The sequence below is a fragment of the Notamacropus eugenii genome, chromosome 5, assembly GCF_028372415.1.
Source record: "Notamacropus eugenii isolate mMacEug1 chromosome 5, mMacEug1.pri_v2, whole genome shotgun sequence".
Classification (NCBI taxonomy): domain Eukaryota; kingdom Metazoa; phylum Chordata; class Mammalia; order Diprotodontia; family Macropodidae; genus Notamacropus; species Notamacropus eugenii.
The window spans coordinates 383,020,422-383,039,091 of record NC_092876.1 but is presented as its reverse complement, the minus strand read 5'-3'; the positions used below and the strand labels follow the sequence as shown (position 1 = coordinate 383,039,091).

The 18,670-nt window shown below is 35.4% G+C and overlaps 1 protein-coding gene and 1 long non-coding RNA gene across 7 annotated transcripts in view; one reads left to right on the top strand and one right to left on the bottom strand.

Annotated features, from left to right (window-relative positions):
• SHROOM2 (shroom family member 2) overlaps positions 1-18,670 on the top strand; it is a 240,094-nt gene that overhangs the window by 196,825 nt on the left and 24,599 nt on the right. The window lies entirely within an intron of this gene.
• Positions 1-18,670, bottom strand: part of LOC140506824 (uncharacterized) — a 28,577-nt gene that overhangs the window by 7,882 nt on the left and 2,025 nt on the right. Inside the window, exon 2 of the long non-coding RNA XR_011968102.1 lies at positions 3,218-13,793. This is a non-coding gene — a long non-coding RNA (uncharacterized lncRNA). The remainder of the gene's footprint in view (positions 1-3,217; positions 13,794-18,670) is intronic.

Below are 18,670 nucleotides of genomic sequence, written 5' to 3'. Positions count from 1 at the left end.
CTCCAGCATTCATCATCTTTGCCAGTCTTATAGGTGAAAGGTGGAACCTCAGAGTTGCTTTAATTTGCATTCTCTTATCTTCATATGATTATTGACAGCATAGATTGCATCTTTTGGAAACTTCATTCATATCTTTTGCCTATTTGTCTATTGGGAAGTGGCTCTTAGTTTTATAAATCTGTTCCTCATAATTGTTAGAAATGTGGACTTTATCAGAGAAATGTGTTGTGAAGATTTTTTCCCCCAGTTAACCCGCTTCCATTCTGATTTTTACTACGTCATTTATATTTATGAAAAAACTTTTAAATTTTACATAAGCAAAAGTTATGCAGGTATCACCTTGGCTCTTAAGTAAGAATCTGGAGATCTCCTCTGTCTAACCAGCATTTAAAACAAATAGCCCTTTGTATGTATCCTTCCATGCTTTTATATCCACTGATCTCCAGCCACTGTACAGGGTCTTTATTACTTGTGTGGGTTCAGGTGCCTCCTTCTAGATCTTACATAACCATGTTGTCAGTATGAAATCTGTATAAAATGGGTTTTGTCTGAAAAAAATCCCTCGTGGTTTTCTCTTGTGGTTGGAGAAGCTCCTACCTAGTAACTTCTTTTAGGAGACCTCAAGTATCTACTATAAGTGTGAAGAGTAAGAGTAGATTCAGGGGCTTTCAGAGAGACAGAAAAACTTATCTGTTAATACTTTCCCTATTGTGTATATTATTTATGTTCATGGTTGTTTGTATATTGTCTCCCCCCATGTAAGTAAGTGCCTTGAGGGTGTTTTTTTACCTTTCTTTGTATCCCCTATCCTTAGCACAGTGCTATGACACACAGTAGGCATTCAGTAAATGCTTATGATTTCTTGAAAGGAACATATACCATGCATCTTCATGAGATAACCATAAAAATTATAATTTTAAAAATAGTGATTAAAGGAGAAAATTTTAGATAATTCACTTGTGTATAACACATGAACGTATCATAATGCTGGATAAATGAAATATTTCTATAGTAAATTTGAGAAAGTACCTCTTTACCCTAAGAGGTAACGCAGGCTAGAAAGAAAATCCATTAGAAGAAGGAGAAGTAAGTTCATTAGTTAGATGCATTGATATTGGGTTCTTAGTAGGACCTGGGATATTTTGAGACGGACATCTTTTAACTTGAGGTCAAAACTGGACAGAAAACCATTGTCTAGCTAAAAGCATACATGAGGAATAAGAAACTAGGTCTGACCTAGTGACCCACTATTCCTGCTTGATCCTTCCAAACCCATCGCATATGGAGCTTTGCTTTCCAGAGCTCTGTTGATTTACTTAATTTATTTTTGTGAAAAACAGAATTTAATCCTTAGGAGGTGAATTGGTGGATAGATGTGTCCACTTAAGGGACATTTTTAGCAGACTGATTAAAACCAGGAGTATTATTGTGTAAGTCTGATAATGCTTCTGGCTTAGTTTGCCTTGTTCATCATAGTGATTGTTGTGATTTTAATCCAGCTGGCTATTTTGATGTGTTTGCACACATAGGGACACTTATTACCTACTACCTCCTATAAAGAACATATTTTGTGTTCTTGAGTGCTGGTCCTTCTCACAATACTATGTAGTTCTCTCACCACTTTTCAATTCACTACCAGTAGCGGTTGGTTGATATTGATGACTGTAAGACTAGAATTATAAGGAGAAATTTCTTGGTCACTCTAGATTTTGATGGATTATAAAATGTATTTTTAGTGGCATCTGGCCACAGTCTTTATATACATTTTTCAAGAAAATGTTCTATTAAATAGGGCAACTAGATGGCACAATGGATGGAGCATTGGGCTTGGAATCAGAAAGGCTCTTCTTCATGGGTTCAAATCTGGCTTCAGACATTAGCTATATGAGACCCTTGGCAATTCATTTGACACTGTTGGTCTCAGGTTCGTCCTCTCTCAAATGAGCTGGAGAAGAAAATGTCAAACCACTTTAGTATCTCTGCCAAAAAAACCTCAAATGGTCTCACAGAGAACTGGACACAACTGAAGTGACTGAACAACAAAAATTAACACTTAAAAGTTTTTTTTTAAGTTTTTATTAATGATGCTTCAATTTGCTGAGTTCTTTTTAGAAAAATTATAAAAAGATAAATTTTTAAAACAGTGATGTTAAGCTTGGGTCAACAGGCTGCAAAACTTAAGTGCAGCCAGAACCAGATTGAAATATAATTGGGAAATGTTTAACAGAGTCAATAAAAATATAGTATAACACTGATGATGTTCATTTATAGCTTTCTAAGTCATTAGGCTGTTTGCTCCTCTTTGAGTTTGACACTGATGTTTTAAAGTATACTGGAAAGGGCTCTGCCTCTAAAGTCGAAGGACCTAGGTTTAAATCCTACTTTCGTTGCTTACTATTTATATGACAACTTTGGGTATATCCCTTGACTTTTCTTGCTGAGCTCAGTCTCCTTTCTTTAAAATGAAGGAGTTGGCAAGGTGTTCCCTTCTAGTCCTACATCTATTATCTTGGTCTTGGACATCAACTTCTGTCCACTAAAATGAAGGAGTTGGCAAGGTGTTCCCTTCTAGTCCTACATCTATTATCTTGGTCTTGGACATCAACTTCTGTCCACTAAAATGAAGGAGTTGGCAAGGTGTTCACTTCTAGTCCTACATCTATTATCTTGGTCTTGGACATCAACTTCTGTCCACTGGTACTCCCTGTCCATGATAGCTTTTTTAACATTATCCTGAAGGTGCTCATTTGTTAACAGTGTAACTGTTTTTAAAAATCCATGGTTCTCCTTCTCCTTTGGGGGAAAAAAAGCAGCATGACTTCTGATTTCTTTAGAATTATTATATATTTATATTTTTTCTATTCTTTTTCTGTTTTTCTATATATTTTTTCTTCCCTTCACTTCATTGGAAAATGCCCTCTTGAATTAGAACACCTAATTGTGATTTGTTTATGATACCTTTTGGTAGTAGTACTTATATGCTGAATTGTTCAAGGTCACAGATTGGTCCTGTCCTCAGATCTTTTGTCTTCCTACCCAAGCTTCCTGTCTTGGAAGCTAAGTGGTTCAGTGGATAGAAAGCTGGACCTGGAGGCAGGAAGACCCACATACCAGTCTTACCTTGGCACATAATAGATGTGTGACCCTGGGCAAGTTATCTAACCTCCGTCTGCTGAAGTTTTCTCATCTGTAAAGTGGGGATAATAATAGCACCTACCTTCCAGGGTTGTTGTATGAGGATCAATGAGATAGTCATTGCAAAGTATAAATTGTAAATTTACAAGTAATTGTAAAGTTGAAGAAATCAACAGGAAATACCACCTGGAGATGACGAAACAGAGAGTTAGGGGAAGCAGAGATGGGCCCTTCCTTGAAGACCATTGTCAGAGATGCACAAATGTACAAGCAGAGTACCTGGCATATAGTAGGTATCATAAAAACGTTATTATTTTTAGTATCATTATTATTATTCCCATGGAGGAATAATAAGTGAGGTCATATTTGTGAAGCTCTTTGAAAACTTTAAAGCGCACTATAAATGCTAGTCATTATTGTGAGCTCTTATTATTATCTTTTTGGCCAGTTGTTTCACTTGTATCTGACTCTTCATGACCTCATTTGGGGATTTCTTGGCAAAGATACTGGAGTGGTTTGCCATTTTCTTCTCTAGTTTATTTTATAGTTGAGAAAACTGAGGCCAACAGGGTTAAGTGACCTGACCGGGGTCGTACAGCTAGGAATTGTCTGAGGCTGGATTTGAACTCAGGAAGATGAGTCTTCTTGACTCCAGTCCTGGCATTTTATCTACTGAGCTACCTAGTTGTCCGTATTATTGTTGTTTACTATGCCATCTTGTCTTTCACTTGTATACTATTCTAGATGAATGACATTTTAAAGCATATAGTTTTCTTCCTTAATGTTCTTCTAATTAAAGTTCGTAGGCTAACATTAAAAAAAATCATAATTTATAGGCAAACAGTGATTTGCCCAAGGTCACACAGCTACTAAGTTTCTGAAGCTCTATTTGAACTCAAGAAGATGAGTCTTCCTGATTCCATGCCAGGAGCTTTATCTACTGTGCCACCCAGTTGCCCACGCTGACAGCCTCAGCCTCTTCCCAGAATGGAGAGAGGGCTGGCATGGCAGAGGGATATTCCAAGAGGAGAAAGTCACAGGGAAGGGTAGAAATAATTGACATATATGTAATATAAATTAAAAGAGGCATCTAGATGACAGTGGATAGAGAGCTGAGCCTGCAGTCAGGAAGACCTGAGCCTGCAGTCAGGAAGACCTGAGTTCAGTTCTGGCTGCAGACACTTACTAGTGTGTGACGCTAGGCAAGTCACTTGCCTTAATACACTAGAGAAGGAAATGGCAAACCATTCCATTATCTTTGCCAGGAAAACCTCATGGACAGCATTGGTGTACTCTGGTCCATGAGGTCACAGAGTGGAATACAATTGAACCAACTGAAGGACACTAGCAAAAATAGCAGTAAAAATTAAAAGCACTTATAAACGGTGAAGAGGGGAAAAAAGTCATAATATTAATTCATATTGATTAGGAAACTCACATGCATTGCTATCTCCGCTTTACTCAGATATAGATTTAATCTACAGTGTATTTTAATCATATCTTGTCATATATTTACATATATATTATCATATATAAGGTAAACTTAATTTTTTTAAACCAGGCCTATTATTTTTAGCCTCTTTTCTATAATCCTAAATTGATTTTAGGGAGGAAGAGTGGAAGGAGATATACTTTAAATATTGGTCTAAGAATAGCAGGTATAAGTATAGAACTTTCTTGGCAAAGTTTTTTGGTTCCTTATTTCTAAATATATTTCTTTGTACTCACAAATGACTCACTTGGAGCTACTAACTTTCCACATGTAGATATACATAAAAAGAAAGTTAGGTGTTTTGATTTGTCCATGTATAATTGTGCATACAGGAAATAGATTGAGTTAAGAGGTCAAATATAACCACATTTAATCCTACTGACATGGTATTTTCTACACTCATCCAATGACCACTAAACTAAGGGCCAAAATATATGCTATTTCTGGCATTGGTTGGCCAGTACTACTAATATTTAGGCTTGTTGTCCAGGGCTGTCGTTGAAGATGTCAGTAGGAAATATCATGTGGAGATGAAGGGATCTGAAGAACAGAACGGAGAAGCTGAGGTAGGCTTTTCTTTGAAGAACATTGTCTCACACACGCGCGCGCACACACACACATTTTATAATCTCTAAATTCAAACATTTTTAATTCAGAATAATGCTCCTAAAAATCATGTAGCTTAAAAATTTGTTCTCCTGCAAACAAGTGCATATCTCCCATAACGTGTTTGGCTCAACTGTGAATGGATTTTTTTTTTGGCTATGGTTTTACCCCTTCTCCTTTTTGTTTTTCCAAATGATTTATCAATCTCAAGTACTATTCATTTTCCAAGTTCAGGCAAATGAAAAGACCCAAAGAAAACTGAAACTCTCATCCATTTTTTTTCTATGTAATACACTGACAAAGTCAAAGCACTCTTGATTTCCTGAAGGTAATCAATTGTTAAATCTAGCACAATATTGGTCTAGCTTTTTAAGACATTATAGGTGTTGAGTGGCTTATTTGGGCTTCTTGTGAATTTAAATCTTTGGTGGGAATAATGAAATAATTGGAAACTGAACCTAAAAGAAAATTGTAGGTTTCTTTCCTTTTCTGTGAGGTTATCTGTCAAGTACAAAGAATACAAATAAGCTTTTAGGTTTCCTGTCATGGTGGATATTTGCCTGGTGAGAAAGGATTGCTCAAGAGAGATTGATTGTGATACCTCTTAATGAGTCTACATGAAGACAAAAGGAGGTGTGTATGTGCTCTTGCTTTGGTCACTTTAGGCCCTGAAAACCGTATTTAGAGGACTAAATGTGTTTAAAAAAAACCAAAAACATTTCTTTGAGAAAAGCACTGTCCAAGACGTTATCTCTGCTAAAATGCTACTAATTGTTTTCTCTGCAACTAGTATTTCCATAAACAGATTAATTTTCCTGAATCATTGCTATAATCATCCTAATTCTCTCTTCAGAAATCTTCAGGGAATTCCTGTTGCCTAAAGGATAAAGTCTCAGCTTCTTAGCTTAGCATTTCAAGTCCTCACTCATCAGATTCCCATTTCACTTCAAAAATTCAGCAAGCTAGTAGCCACATTGAAGTGGGCATTCTCTCTAGCATTCAGCCAACAGACATTTATTAGGAAGTGGTATGCTGACCACAAAGATTGGGGGAAGAAATGGTTTCTTTTCTGAAAGGGTTCATATCCTAATGTGAAGAAAACATAAAAATACAGTAAGATGGAGGGAAGGGACAGATAGCTAAGGAAAGGGGTGGGTGATGGGAGAGTCCATTCAGAGAATTTTCTCTTTTATCTTAGAGGTAATGGGGAGATACTAGAGTTTGATGAATGGGGTATGACAGTCATACCTGCGCTTTAGGAAAATCACATTAGCAGCTGAGTAAAAGATGAATTGGAGTGGGGAGAGATGTGAGGCTAGAGGACCAATTAGGAAGCATTGCGGTAATGCAAGTGAGCGGTGATAAAAGTCCTGACCAAGGCTGGAGGGTGTGTGAGTAGAGAGAAGGGGACACATCCAAGAGATGCTGTGTAAGTGAAAACAACAAGATTTGACAGCAGGTTGGATATTTAGGGTGAGTATGAGTTGAAGATGATGTTGAAGTTGCAAGCTTTAGTACCTGAGAGGACGGTGGCATCCTTTTATTTGTTTATTTATTTTTACATTTAGTTTGTGGAAAAAACAAGCATTTCCATAATACAGTATTATAAAAAAGGTGATTGTACATAAAACTGCAAATCTATTATGTACAACTTGTTATTCCTTTTTTTCCTTTTCTTTTCTCTCCCCTCACTCTAGAGATGCCTACCATTAGAAACAAATTGGCATATATGTAAAATTATTGTATTCATACACTTGTTTATCAGTTCTTTCTCTCAGTGCAGATAGCATCTTTCTACATATAATTTCTATAGTTAATTTAACTATAATAGTCAAAATGACTTATTCGCTCAGTCATTCTTAAAACAATATTGTTACTGTATACAGTGTACTCTTGGCTGTGCTTACTTTGCTATATTCTTTATTTCATGCAAGTCTTTCCATGTTTCTTCTAAGATCATTGAACTTATCATTTCTTATTATTTCATACAAGTCTTTCTATGTTTCTTCTAAGATCATTGAACTCATCATTTCTTATTAATTATTTCATGCAAGTCTTTCCATGTTTCTTCTAAGATCATTGAACTCATCATTTCTTATTATTTCATGCAAGTCTTTCCATGTTTCTTCTAAGATCATTGAACTCATCATTTATTAATTATTTCATGCAAGTCTTTCCATGTTTCTTCTAAGATCATTGAACTTATCATTTCTTATTATTTCATACAAGTCTTTCCATGTTTCTTCTAAGATCATTGAACTCATCATTTATTAATTATTTCATGCAAGTCTTTCCATGTTTCTTCTAAGATCATTGAACTCATCATTTCTTATTATATCATACAAGTCTTTCCATGTTTCTTCTAAGATCATTGAACTCATCATTTCTTATTAATTATTTCATGCAAGTCTTTCCATGTTTAAGATCATTGAGCTCATCATTTCTTATAGCACAGTAGTATTCCATCACAATCATATACCACAATTTTATAGTAATAAGGAATTTGCCTTCTTGTTCTGTGCCACTTCATCTTACACAAGAGGTCTATCTAACATCTGAGAAGCCTCTTTTTTTTGCCCTGTACAGTACCTCCTAACTCACTTCTTGAAGAAAATATTCACACCTTCTCATCCTATATGATGGTATCAAGTTCATTTTTCACAGTAAATCTATCAAAAGCAGTGGAGGGCTTCCCTTATGTCTTTCAAAATTTTGTAGGCGCCGGCACATTCCTTAGGTAGGCTATTGTATTGTCTGTTTCTTTGGCTTTGTGGATGGCCTCCTTCCTCTTCTTGTACATTTCCAGAGTGATAGCTTTTATGGCACTTTTTGGGTACAAATTAAACAAACTACATAACCTACTTTCACCTTTCATCAATCAATAAGTTCTTACTAAGCCCCTACTCTGCCCATCATTGTGCTATATACTGGGGATATGAAGACGAAACTCTCTGCATCTTTTACTTGCCCTTAAAACACTTATAAATTTGATTTTTGGAGATTGTAATTAATGTTCCACTGATTTATAGCCATAAAGTTTCACAAGGAATATATTAGAAAGTTATGGTAATTTGTGTAGAGAGAAACCCTGCACAAATTTCCCTGTTAAAAACAAGCTAATATTTTTTTCCACATCATGATTATTTCTCTGAAATTTTAAAAAAAAAGTTTAATCCTAATTTAATAGAAATAATAACAACTAACATTTATATAGCACTTACTGTGTGCCAGGTATTGTGCTAAGTTCTTTACAATTCTTACCTCATTTGAGAAGTGGGAATTGTGATTGACCTGTGATTTCATCAGGGTGTAAAATTCTCTGCATGGAAACTCACCTACAACTTATAGTCCCAGAGAGTCACCTAGAACACTGATAGGTTAAGTAACAGTTGAAACAGTTGTGTCAGAGAAAGGCCTTGAACCCAGGTCTTCCTGATTCAGAGGTTGGCCATTAAACCACAGATGTCAAGCATGACGTCTGAAATACTCCTTAGTGTGGCCCTAACCAGATTAAAATGTCATCAGGAAATATTTAACAAATAAAAATACAACAAAATGTAGATGATGTTACCATGTGGTTTTCTAAGTCTTTATGTGTCTTCAGGGGTCCTGGTTGTGGTGGGCCCCATTTGTTTTAGTTTGATACCCCTGCATTAAACAATGCCACTGTTTTTATTGTGGTAAACTAATTATAAGCAATATTTTCATATTTTTCTCATTAAAAAACATAATTGAGTGACCCAGGGGATTAGTAATTTTCTATCTGGTCTCTACAACTTTTAAACAGTTTTGCAATCAGTTATGATAACATTTACAATTGTGGGTTTTGAAATAATAACTATTTGCTTTTTGGGGAATGCCAGACACTGCATCTGGTATGTTAAAATTCTGGGATGTAATCTGACTGTGGTATGCTTTTATTCCATATGGTTGTTGTATAAAAGTAGTATCCCCTCAAATTCCTGCTACTGTTTGTATTAAAATCAAATTAACTCTGACCTTGTTTCTAATAGACATAATGGGAAGGCATAGAAAGGTAAGGATTGGCCTCATGGCATGAAGTTCTAGATTGATGAGATAACAGATTCTTTTGAGAACTAGGAAGCAGAAGTAGAAAGTTGACAATTCTCAGTAAAACAGACCTCTTTATGTAGCATCCTATCCAAAATAATCTACCGCTAAACAGTATGTTTTTATATTAATACAAGAATGATCTAGGTATGTCTGTCTTCTCATCCACACCCCCCCAATAGTCAGGTGGGAGATCCACTTGTTTCTGCTTGGATTATCCAGTAGAGCATGTTAAATGAGCCATCTTGGCCCTAGAGAGCAGATGATGAAATATCCCTCCCCTCTTTGATAAGGGTAGGGATAGGACTCCACCATGATGGAGTATCACATATGCTTTTGGACCTTGTAACTGTGTCATTTGCTTTTGCTTGACTCTTTTTTGTTATAAAGAAAACTGAGAGTAGGATTTGAATTGATATATCCAGAAATGACTGTATAAACTAATAGCATCAGTATGTTTTAAAAAGTGTTTTATGACGTAGTTCTCAAAAGTATTGACCTGGTCCACTGTCTCGTATTCATACAGAAGAATGCCTTAATAGGCCAAAAAGTTGAGGACCTAACTTATTTTTAAAGACTACTAGAAAACTAAGGTGGTACCTATCAATTGTGGAATGGCTTGAATGAAATGTGAATATAATATTTTTTGTGCCATAAGAAATGACACAAGGGACAAATTCAGAAAAACCCCTGAAGATTTGTAGGAACTGATGCAGAGTAAAATAAGTAGAACCAGGACAACAATTTATGCAGTAACTACATTATAAAGAAAATATAATTAATAAATTATTATTATGAAAAATAATAAATAAATAAAAGAAAATCTTAAAGACTTAACTCTGATCATTTCAATGACCAACCACATCTCTAAAGAACTAATAATGAAGTATACTATGTCTCTACCACCTGACAAAGATGGGTATAGATTGAGTCAAACATTTTTTGGTAAGGTTGGTATATGGACCCATTTTCCTTGATTATACTTGTTTATAACAAAGCTTTTGGGATTGTTGTTTTTTAGTGGATGAAGGATTTGGAAAGGAGTGGGTATAGGAATGACAGAGTGTGAAGAAAAAACAGGGTCATTGCAGTGTTTGTTTAAAAATGTACAGAAGAGAATAGAGGTTCAAAGGGAGACAGATAAGCAGGACAGCATCAGAAGTAATATACTGAATTTATTATATAATTATGAAAAGAAATGCAAACTACATATAAGGGAGCTGTGGGTTTCCATATATAATTCTCATTTTTCTTCTTTTTGTCTGAAAGTGCTTATGCTTGTAGAAGTTTGCCTAGTTCTGAATAACAACAAAAAATTGTTATTAAAAAAATTAAGATCAAGGAAGGATTGTATGCATGCTAATCTCCCTTGGAAAGACATCCACATTTTCTTCATTGTTCTCTTATGGGAATTACAGCTAAATCTTTCCAGGTATTTTTATAATGACACTTGTTTTCCTCCTTCAGTTAAGGTGGATGTGAGTTTAAGTAGGTACTTGGTGATTGATTTTTATGGTTTATTCCTGTTAGAAGTAGAATATTCTGAGGTCCAATTTCATAAGAAAACTGATTATAGAGAATATGAATTGCTTTCTTTTAATATGGAACTGGCCATTGAATATATAAGTATTTATTAAGCACCTAGAATGATACTGTGTGCTTTGGAATGACATGGAATTATGAAGGATCTTTGACATCTGTTACCTGTAGCATCAGAATGTTGCCTACGCAGTCTAACATAACAGCCATTTATTAGGCTCCTATGTATGTAAGTCACATCCAGAAGGCCCAGCGTTAAAGATTAATAGTTCTATTTATACATTTCAGTCTTCAGTTTTGTGTATTGCAGGTGCCTGTCATTATTAGAATTAGAATATTGCTTACAGTTTCACGGTATTATAAAGTTTAAATAATGTCAAGGAAGGTCACGTGTTGAAATGGATTCTATCCTTCTCCCTCCCACCTGTTCCCTCTTGTTCTCCCCTCCTTCTTCCCATCATCCCCCACCCCAGGCAAAAAAATTGCTTTGGGTATAAAGTTGTTTTTAGGCTTGTATTAAAAAAAAACAGACCGACAAATATCTGTTTAGTGTCACTCGCAAGTTTTGAAGCAAATAATCTGAGAGATAAAATTGTTAATAGTCTTAGACTTTGGAGGCCTGAATTCACATTCTGCTTAAGGTGCTAGCTATGTGAACCTCTAGAAGTATCATTTTCCTCACTTGCAAAATGTAGGGATTGGTTTTGATGACCTCTTGGGTACCTTCCATACCTAAATCTTTAGTCCTATTGTCATTAAAAGTTCTGGTAATATATGATAATTTAAGTTAAGTCCAATATAGCATTGTTAAAACAGCACAAAATGTTTTCCTTCAAATGTATGATTTTATTATAACCAATTTTTTTCAGTCACATCTATCTCTGTTTTTAAAGTGGAATTCAGAGAGGGAAAATAGGATTATCTTAACAAAATTTTTTAAGAGCAGATTTTTCTGAAAGTCATTTAGGAATGCTTCAATAAAAACTGATTTCCTTAAAAATTTAAATACACTCTGAGATTTCCCTGATCCCTTAGCAAATGGACATAATCTCGTACATCTCCTGAGATACTTGCCAGTTCTGTCACTGTGAGCCTCAGCTTTCTTATCTGTAAAATATAGGGGTCCAATTTAGCATCTTCTGATGGGGGCCTTATGCCCAAGCCGCCACCCTAACATATTGTTTTATGTATTTATTTTGTATTATCCCTTTTATGTTGTTATGCAAATTATGTTGGTACAAATTATCCCTAAAGTCCCATGGCCTCTGTAATGAGCATGAAAGATCTTGGGGCCAAGGTGATGTTAATAGAAATAGGAAGATCTTCCCCACCCATTAATAGGCCTAAAATATGGAACTTGTGATCTTATGGAGCCTGGGTTACATAGAGCTCAGACTGGGAAGAGCTTGTCCAAGGGGTTGGGATGGGGAGAGAGAGAGAGTGAAAGAGAGAGAGAGAATGAGAATGAATAGAGAGTGAGAACAAGAATGAATAGAGAGTGAGAACTAGTAGAGAGTGAGAACAGGCAGAGCAGAGAGAGAGAAGCAAGCTGTGAGTGGGCAGAGGGAGGACATTGTCTAGGGGAACTTATTTTTGTGGGGAGGCCTGACAGAAAAAAGGTTTAAGATGTCAGCCATCCTTGGTTTAGTGATAAGTACCCTGTTAAATATTACCTCCTGGTATTCTAACAATGTCCCAAATAAATATTTTTTGTTTTGCCTTTGAGGAAGAGAGTTTGTTATATTTTGCAAATTTACCCTGGAAATACACATGCATATTCATAGGGCCTGCTATGAGTATCACATTAGTGTTAAAGCTTCTGAGGTCTCTTTTACCTTTAAATCTATGATCCTATGATATTCTTCCTCAATTCATAGTAATTTGCCTTTGCATTTTGCTACATGTATCAGATTTTGCTTTTTATTATAATTTTTTGGGTACTTGCCAAATGTTGCCTACTATGTTATAAGCCCTTTAAAGGATTAGAATTTTTTTATTTCTTGACCATTTTTGCAATCTTCTCCCCCAAGGAGCTATCTATTTGAGTGCCTTGAATTTGCATTTCAATAGGTGCTTGATAATAATTGAATATTGAAAAGTTAATTAGTTTATCTGGTTGTAGATTTTTTTAAGGGGGGTTATTTCATTAATGTGATAAATCATTTTTGAAATGTCTGCTGCTTATGTTTTTCTTTTTATAATCATTTTATGTTTACTTTCAGGGGAAACATGGTAATTAAAAAATTTCTCTCATTTCTAAGTAATTCTACATATCTAAATTGCATGTGTGTATATGTATATATACGTATATAAAATATAGCTATATGAACCTCTAGATGTATCATTTTTCTCACTTGCAAAATGTAGGGATTGGTTTTGATGACCTCTTGGGTACCTTCCATACCTAACTTTATGGTCCTGTTGTCATTAAAAGTTCTGGTAGTGTATGATAATATAAGTTAAGTCCAGTACAGCATTGTTAAAACAGCACAAAATGTTTTCCTTCAAATGTATGATTTTATTATAACCAATTTTTTTCAGTCACATCTATCTCTGTCTATACGTATATAAAATATACATATATATGCACATTGAATATAGTGGATCTTGGGAAAAATATTTTTGCAGAAAATTTTTAAATTTTCTTATGGTCCTATTGTGATATATAGTACAGAGTGCTAGAGGAAGTTTGGTAATAGATACAGTGGATAGTGTTGGACTTAGCTGGAGTCAGAAGTTGTTTAGTTGTGCCTTACTCTTTGTTACCCCATTTAAGATTTTTTCTTGATAAAGAAACTGGAGTGGTTTGCCATTTCCTTCTCCAGCTCGTTTATTGATGAGAAAACTGAGACAGACAGGATTAAGTGACTTGCTCAGGGTCACACAGCTAGTAAGTCTGGCCTCAGACATATTTTGGGCAACTTCTTTCCACCTCAGTTTCCCCGGATTACTGTGAAGAGAGAAGCAAATGAGATAATATTTGTAAAATACTTAGCACAGTGTTTGACACATCATGTGCCTATAACAAGTTATAGAATAGTAATGTGTCTATAACAAGAGTTATAGAAATGCTGACTTATTTGTTTATTATTATAGTACTTTGCTAATCTTAAAAACTATATAAATGTTAGCTATTATTATTATTATAATTCTAATGTCAGACAACCTGGGATTAAATCCTAGCTCTGCTACATATGTCTCTGCTTTTGGGTAAATCACTTAATATTTCTGGGCCTCCATTTCATCATCTATAAAATGACAGGATTGGGCTCCAAGGTCCCTTCCAGTGCTAAATCTCTTGTCATCTGATCCTATGTTGAGATGCTCTTTAAGCTCCTTTTCAGCTGTAAATCTATGCTGTAATATTTATTCATGGTTATTTTCTGAATGATAGAGCCAAACATTCCCCTTGACGATCAATTTCTTTAGACAGGAGAAACTGAGCTTAAAATATATTGATATTAATGATTATTGAGCAAAAAAAAAATAGGAAAGATGATAATAGTAGTTCATGTTAATAGGGCATTTTATAGTTTACAAATTGCCTTGCTCACCACAGGCTTGTGAAGTTGAATTATGAGTTACTATCCCCATTTTACAGAGAAGGAAACTGAGACTCCTAGAGCTTAAATAACCTTTCCAGCTGCCTCCTTCCCTAGGTCATCCAAGGTCGTGGAATTAAGAAAAGAAGGCTTACTAGAAATGATTATCCTAGTGCTTCTCCATTGCATTCACCTCCCAGTTCAGCAGTTCTCAAACTTTGTGGTCTCAGGACCCCTTTGCATTCTTAAAAAATTATTGAAGAGCACCCTCCCCCCAAAATAACTTTTACGTCGGCTATCTCTATTGACATTTACCATATTTGGAATTAAAACATCTTAGTATCGTTACAAAAATAGTTTTGACTCTTGGACCCCCTGAAAGGGTCTTGAGTGTCTAAGGGGTCTTTGGATCACACTTTGAGAATGATAATTCTTATTCCTAAGGCAAGTTTCCTCCCATCCCAGTTCATCTGCCACCCAGCTGCTAACATAATATCCCTGAAATGCGAGTCTGACCATGTCGTTCTCTCCCTGTAGACTCCAATAGTTCCCTCCTACACTGAGAATCAGATATAAATTCTTCTCAAGTCGGTGACAACCTGGCCTCCACCTACAGTTAAAACTCACTCTCACTTTTTTAAGCTCTGCCTATCTTGTCCTTGTCCTCCTGTAAATCCTCCAAAAGCAGGCCTCCTGACAGTGCTGATGTTCTCTAGTTTTTTGTTAGTTTTATTTTTTTTACATTATAGACCTAATATCGCAGCACACAGGCTGTATACCAGTTACCATGACTTTGACTCCATGACTAGCCCATCTCCTTTTCCATAGGCATCTTTTTAATGATACCTTTTACTGTTATGTTTATTTATTTACGCATAATTTATGTTTGATAATATAAGAATATAAGGGCATAGAGACTAGATCTAAAAACTTTTCCCAGAGATTAGTGTTCTATATTACTTAAATTTTGTTTACATTGGGTGGAAGTCATTATGGTACTTTAATTCACAAAGATTTCTTGAGTTTAATTACAGTTAAGTGTCAAAATATGAAATGTTAAGTAGATTCTAAATAATTTTTAGTTGGTGTTATTCACATTCAAATGAAGTTCATACAGTGCCTAATTGCACCTGAGAAACACGATCTTGTTTTCAAAGACTTAGAAGATTATTTGGAGACGTTTGTCATTCACATTTCCTTCACAGCACTTCAAATGAGAGCAAATAATCAATGTTACCTTATTTTACAGATAACAGAACTGAGGCACGATGAGTTTGTGAAATATCTATTAGAGGAGAGGATCTATACCCAAATCTCACTAATTTCCTAGGGTGACCTTGGTCCTAGTGACTGTTAATAACCACAAAGGAATGTCATTTATTAGGAATGATGGATGGCATATGCTTCCTGTTAGTATTAAAAAAATTTTTTTTTAATGAGACTTTATCAAAAGACATTTACAATGTGGAGAGGGAAAAAAGCATCTGTAATTTTTGTTCCCTGTTTTATTTACTGTGAAATGTTAAAAACTTGAGCATTTTTTCCATTCTCTCCTTTCTTTCTTTTTTACGTTGGTTTCGTATTTTCTATGATGGACCTTGAAATTCCAAATAGTCAGTCAAAGGATGTTGTTATACTATTTCGCAGGTTTTTCCTGGGTTGTTCTGCTGCTTTCTGAAGCTTCCTTTCACTTTCTCCTTTCTGAACTGTAAGAGCCTGATTCTCTCCATGGTAACATGTAATTAGCATGTTTTGCATGAGAATGAAGCAACCAACCCATGCTGAATGTAAATGACTCTGACTGGAATGCAGCTACTCCCCACTTTGTATCATTTTACTTTATGGTCTGAAATGTTCCCAGAAGCTTATCCATATCCATTCATTGAGGAGTTTGGGAGTATTCTGTTGTCTTTATCTCGATTTTTTTTTTTTAATATTGTGTTTGTTGTGTACTTTTGCTCTTCAGGACAGACAAAAAGGGAGAAAGAAACCCCATTGAATCAAGTTGGAAATGCTCCTTGTCTACATAATTTCGATTAGAGTCATGTTTAGCCTACAAGTTAAAACACGTTTTATAGAATAGGCCTAGCATTTGATTGTAATCTATACCTTTGGCCCTTTATTTTGTGCGACTCTTTATATGATTTCTTGAATTCTCACAGTTTGCCCTAATTAAAATAAATTTGTTGATCTTGGGCACTGAACTTGTGAATAGGAAAAAAGAAACCTAGCAGTGCAACAATTACCTGATCTAAAATTTTCTGTGTAAATTTCAAGTTTGAGAAAATAAAATACCCAAGTGAAATGTCGGGAGTTGTATTAACTCTAGAATAAAATGTTTCCCCCCAAGAACAGCCATCAAGATTCACGCATCATTTAATGTGATTGTTCTTACAGAACCACATTGCAGTGAAATTTTTGGGCTACTTCTCACTGTATTTCTTTAGCTTTTGAGGAAGAAGAAATCAGTTTAAATATTATTAGAAGCTTCTGTTTATGCTAACCAAGACAGCTGATCAGATCTTTTCTTCAGGTTGTTTTAGATCAGGCCAAAAGAGCCCAAACAAACAGTAATAGACATCCATAAGAGGTACTTCGCTGATGTATGGTCATAGAGATCGTTGATTTAGAACTAGAAGAGACTTCAAAGGTCACTGAGTCTTTGTGTTACCAATAAGGAAACTGAGGCTCAGAGAGGTTTATGACTTTCCCACGCTCACCTAGCTAGCTAGTAGCAAGTGTCTAAAGTGGCATTTGAACCTACTGCTCTCTAACCTGAGTCCTGGACTGTGTGACACCATGCTGCCTCTCTTAAAAAAAAAACCCAAAAAGCAAACTTTGTTACACTTTGTATAATTCAAGATGGAAGCAGAACAAATAGAAGTAAAAAGGTAAAATATCGGATTACTTAGTAGACATTTATTCAGTCCCTGCTGTGTTGATCACTCTGCTAAGCATTGTTAGGGTGCTTTGCATTACATTTTGTTATTTTGCATTTTATGATGATATTTTCCTGGCGAAATTCTGAGGGAGATCCTTTTCTATTCTTGGAGCACTTGGGCAGAAGAGAGAGTAGGCCTTCTCCATTCCCAGTTCCGACCTGTCCTTTATCCATCACTAAGCTCTTTTTTAAAAAAAATCTGTTTTTATCTCCCACTTCAAGCAATTCTATTTTCATTTGCTGACTTCATATTCTCTCCATTCTCAAGGAGTTCAGTACCTATTTCACTGTCTCCCTTTTTTCTCTACCTCTGCCCCCCCACATTCTTAGGGCTTGCAACATAATGTTAGCGTCTTCTCGAACACCTGACTTTCCAGTCAGTCAACCTCCTAAGCTCCCATTATTTCTGAATTCACTCTACCTTAGGGACACATTGGGATGGTGGTCCTACTCTTGATCTAACCACTTACCTAAAATTACTCTACTTCCATGCTCCAGAATTGTGAAATTTTTCTCTGACTATAGCGTGCTCTTCTTTCAAATTTACTTTTTCTTTCACTCTTCCTGAAACTGCCCTTCATCCTTATTTCAATTTCCAAGGCCTCTATCCCAATGTCTTCCCTCAGTTCCATCTCTTCTGTTCTGATCTCGTTTTTTCTACCTTTACAACCTTGACCTGTCATTGAATTGGTCTACCCTATGTTAGCTGCTACTCTTGAATCCTAAACCCACTTGTCCTGTCATTATTCATGATTTGTTTGCTAAATCACAACCTAAGTTTATACCCACCATTCTTTCATACTACTCTGAGTCTTCCTGCCAAGACACACATAGGCATTATATGAACACAATTACAAAACATTCTTCACATCACACAAATAAAAATGGATCTAAATAATTGGAGAAATATTAATTGCTCATGGGTAGATTAAGCCAAAATAATAAAAATGACTGCTAACTAAATTAATTTACTTATTCAATGCCATAAAAATCAAGTTACCAAAGAATTAATTTGTAAAGCAAAAAAAGTAATCAAATTCATCTGGAGGAAGAAAAGGTCAGTTGACAATATTGACCCAACTATTGGGTCAGGAACTCACTATTTGACCAAAACTGTTTGGAGAATTGGAAAGTCATCTGGCAGAAACTAGGCATAGATTAACACTTCATATTATATGCCAAAGTAACCTCCAAATTGGTATTTAAGGTGTGATATACTAAGAAAATTAGTGGAACATTGAAGAATTTACATTGTGAGATCTACAGATAGGGGGAAGAGTTCATGACCCAGTAAGAGATAGCCAATGTCACAGGAGGTAAAATCGATAATTTTGATAACATAAG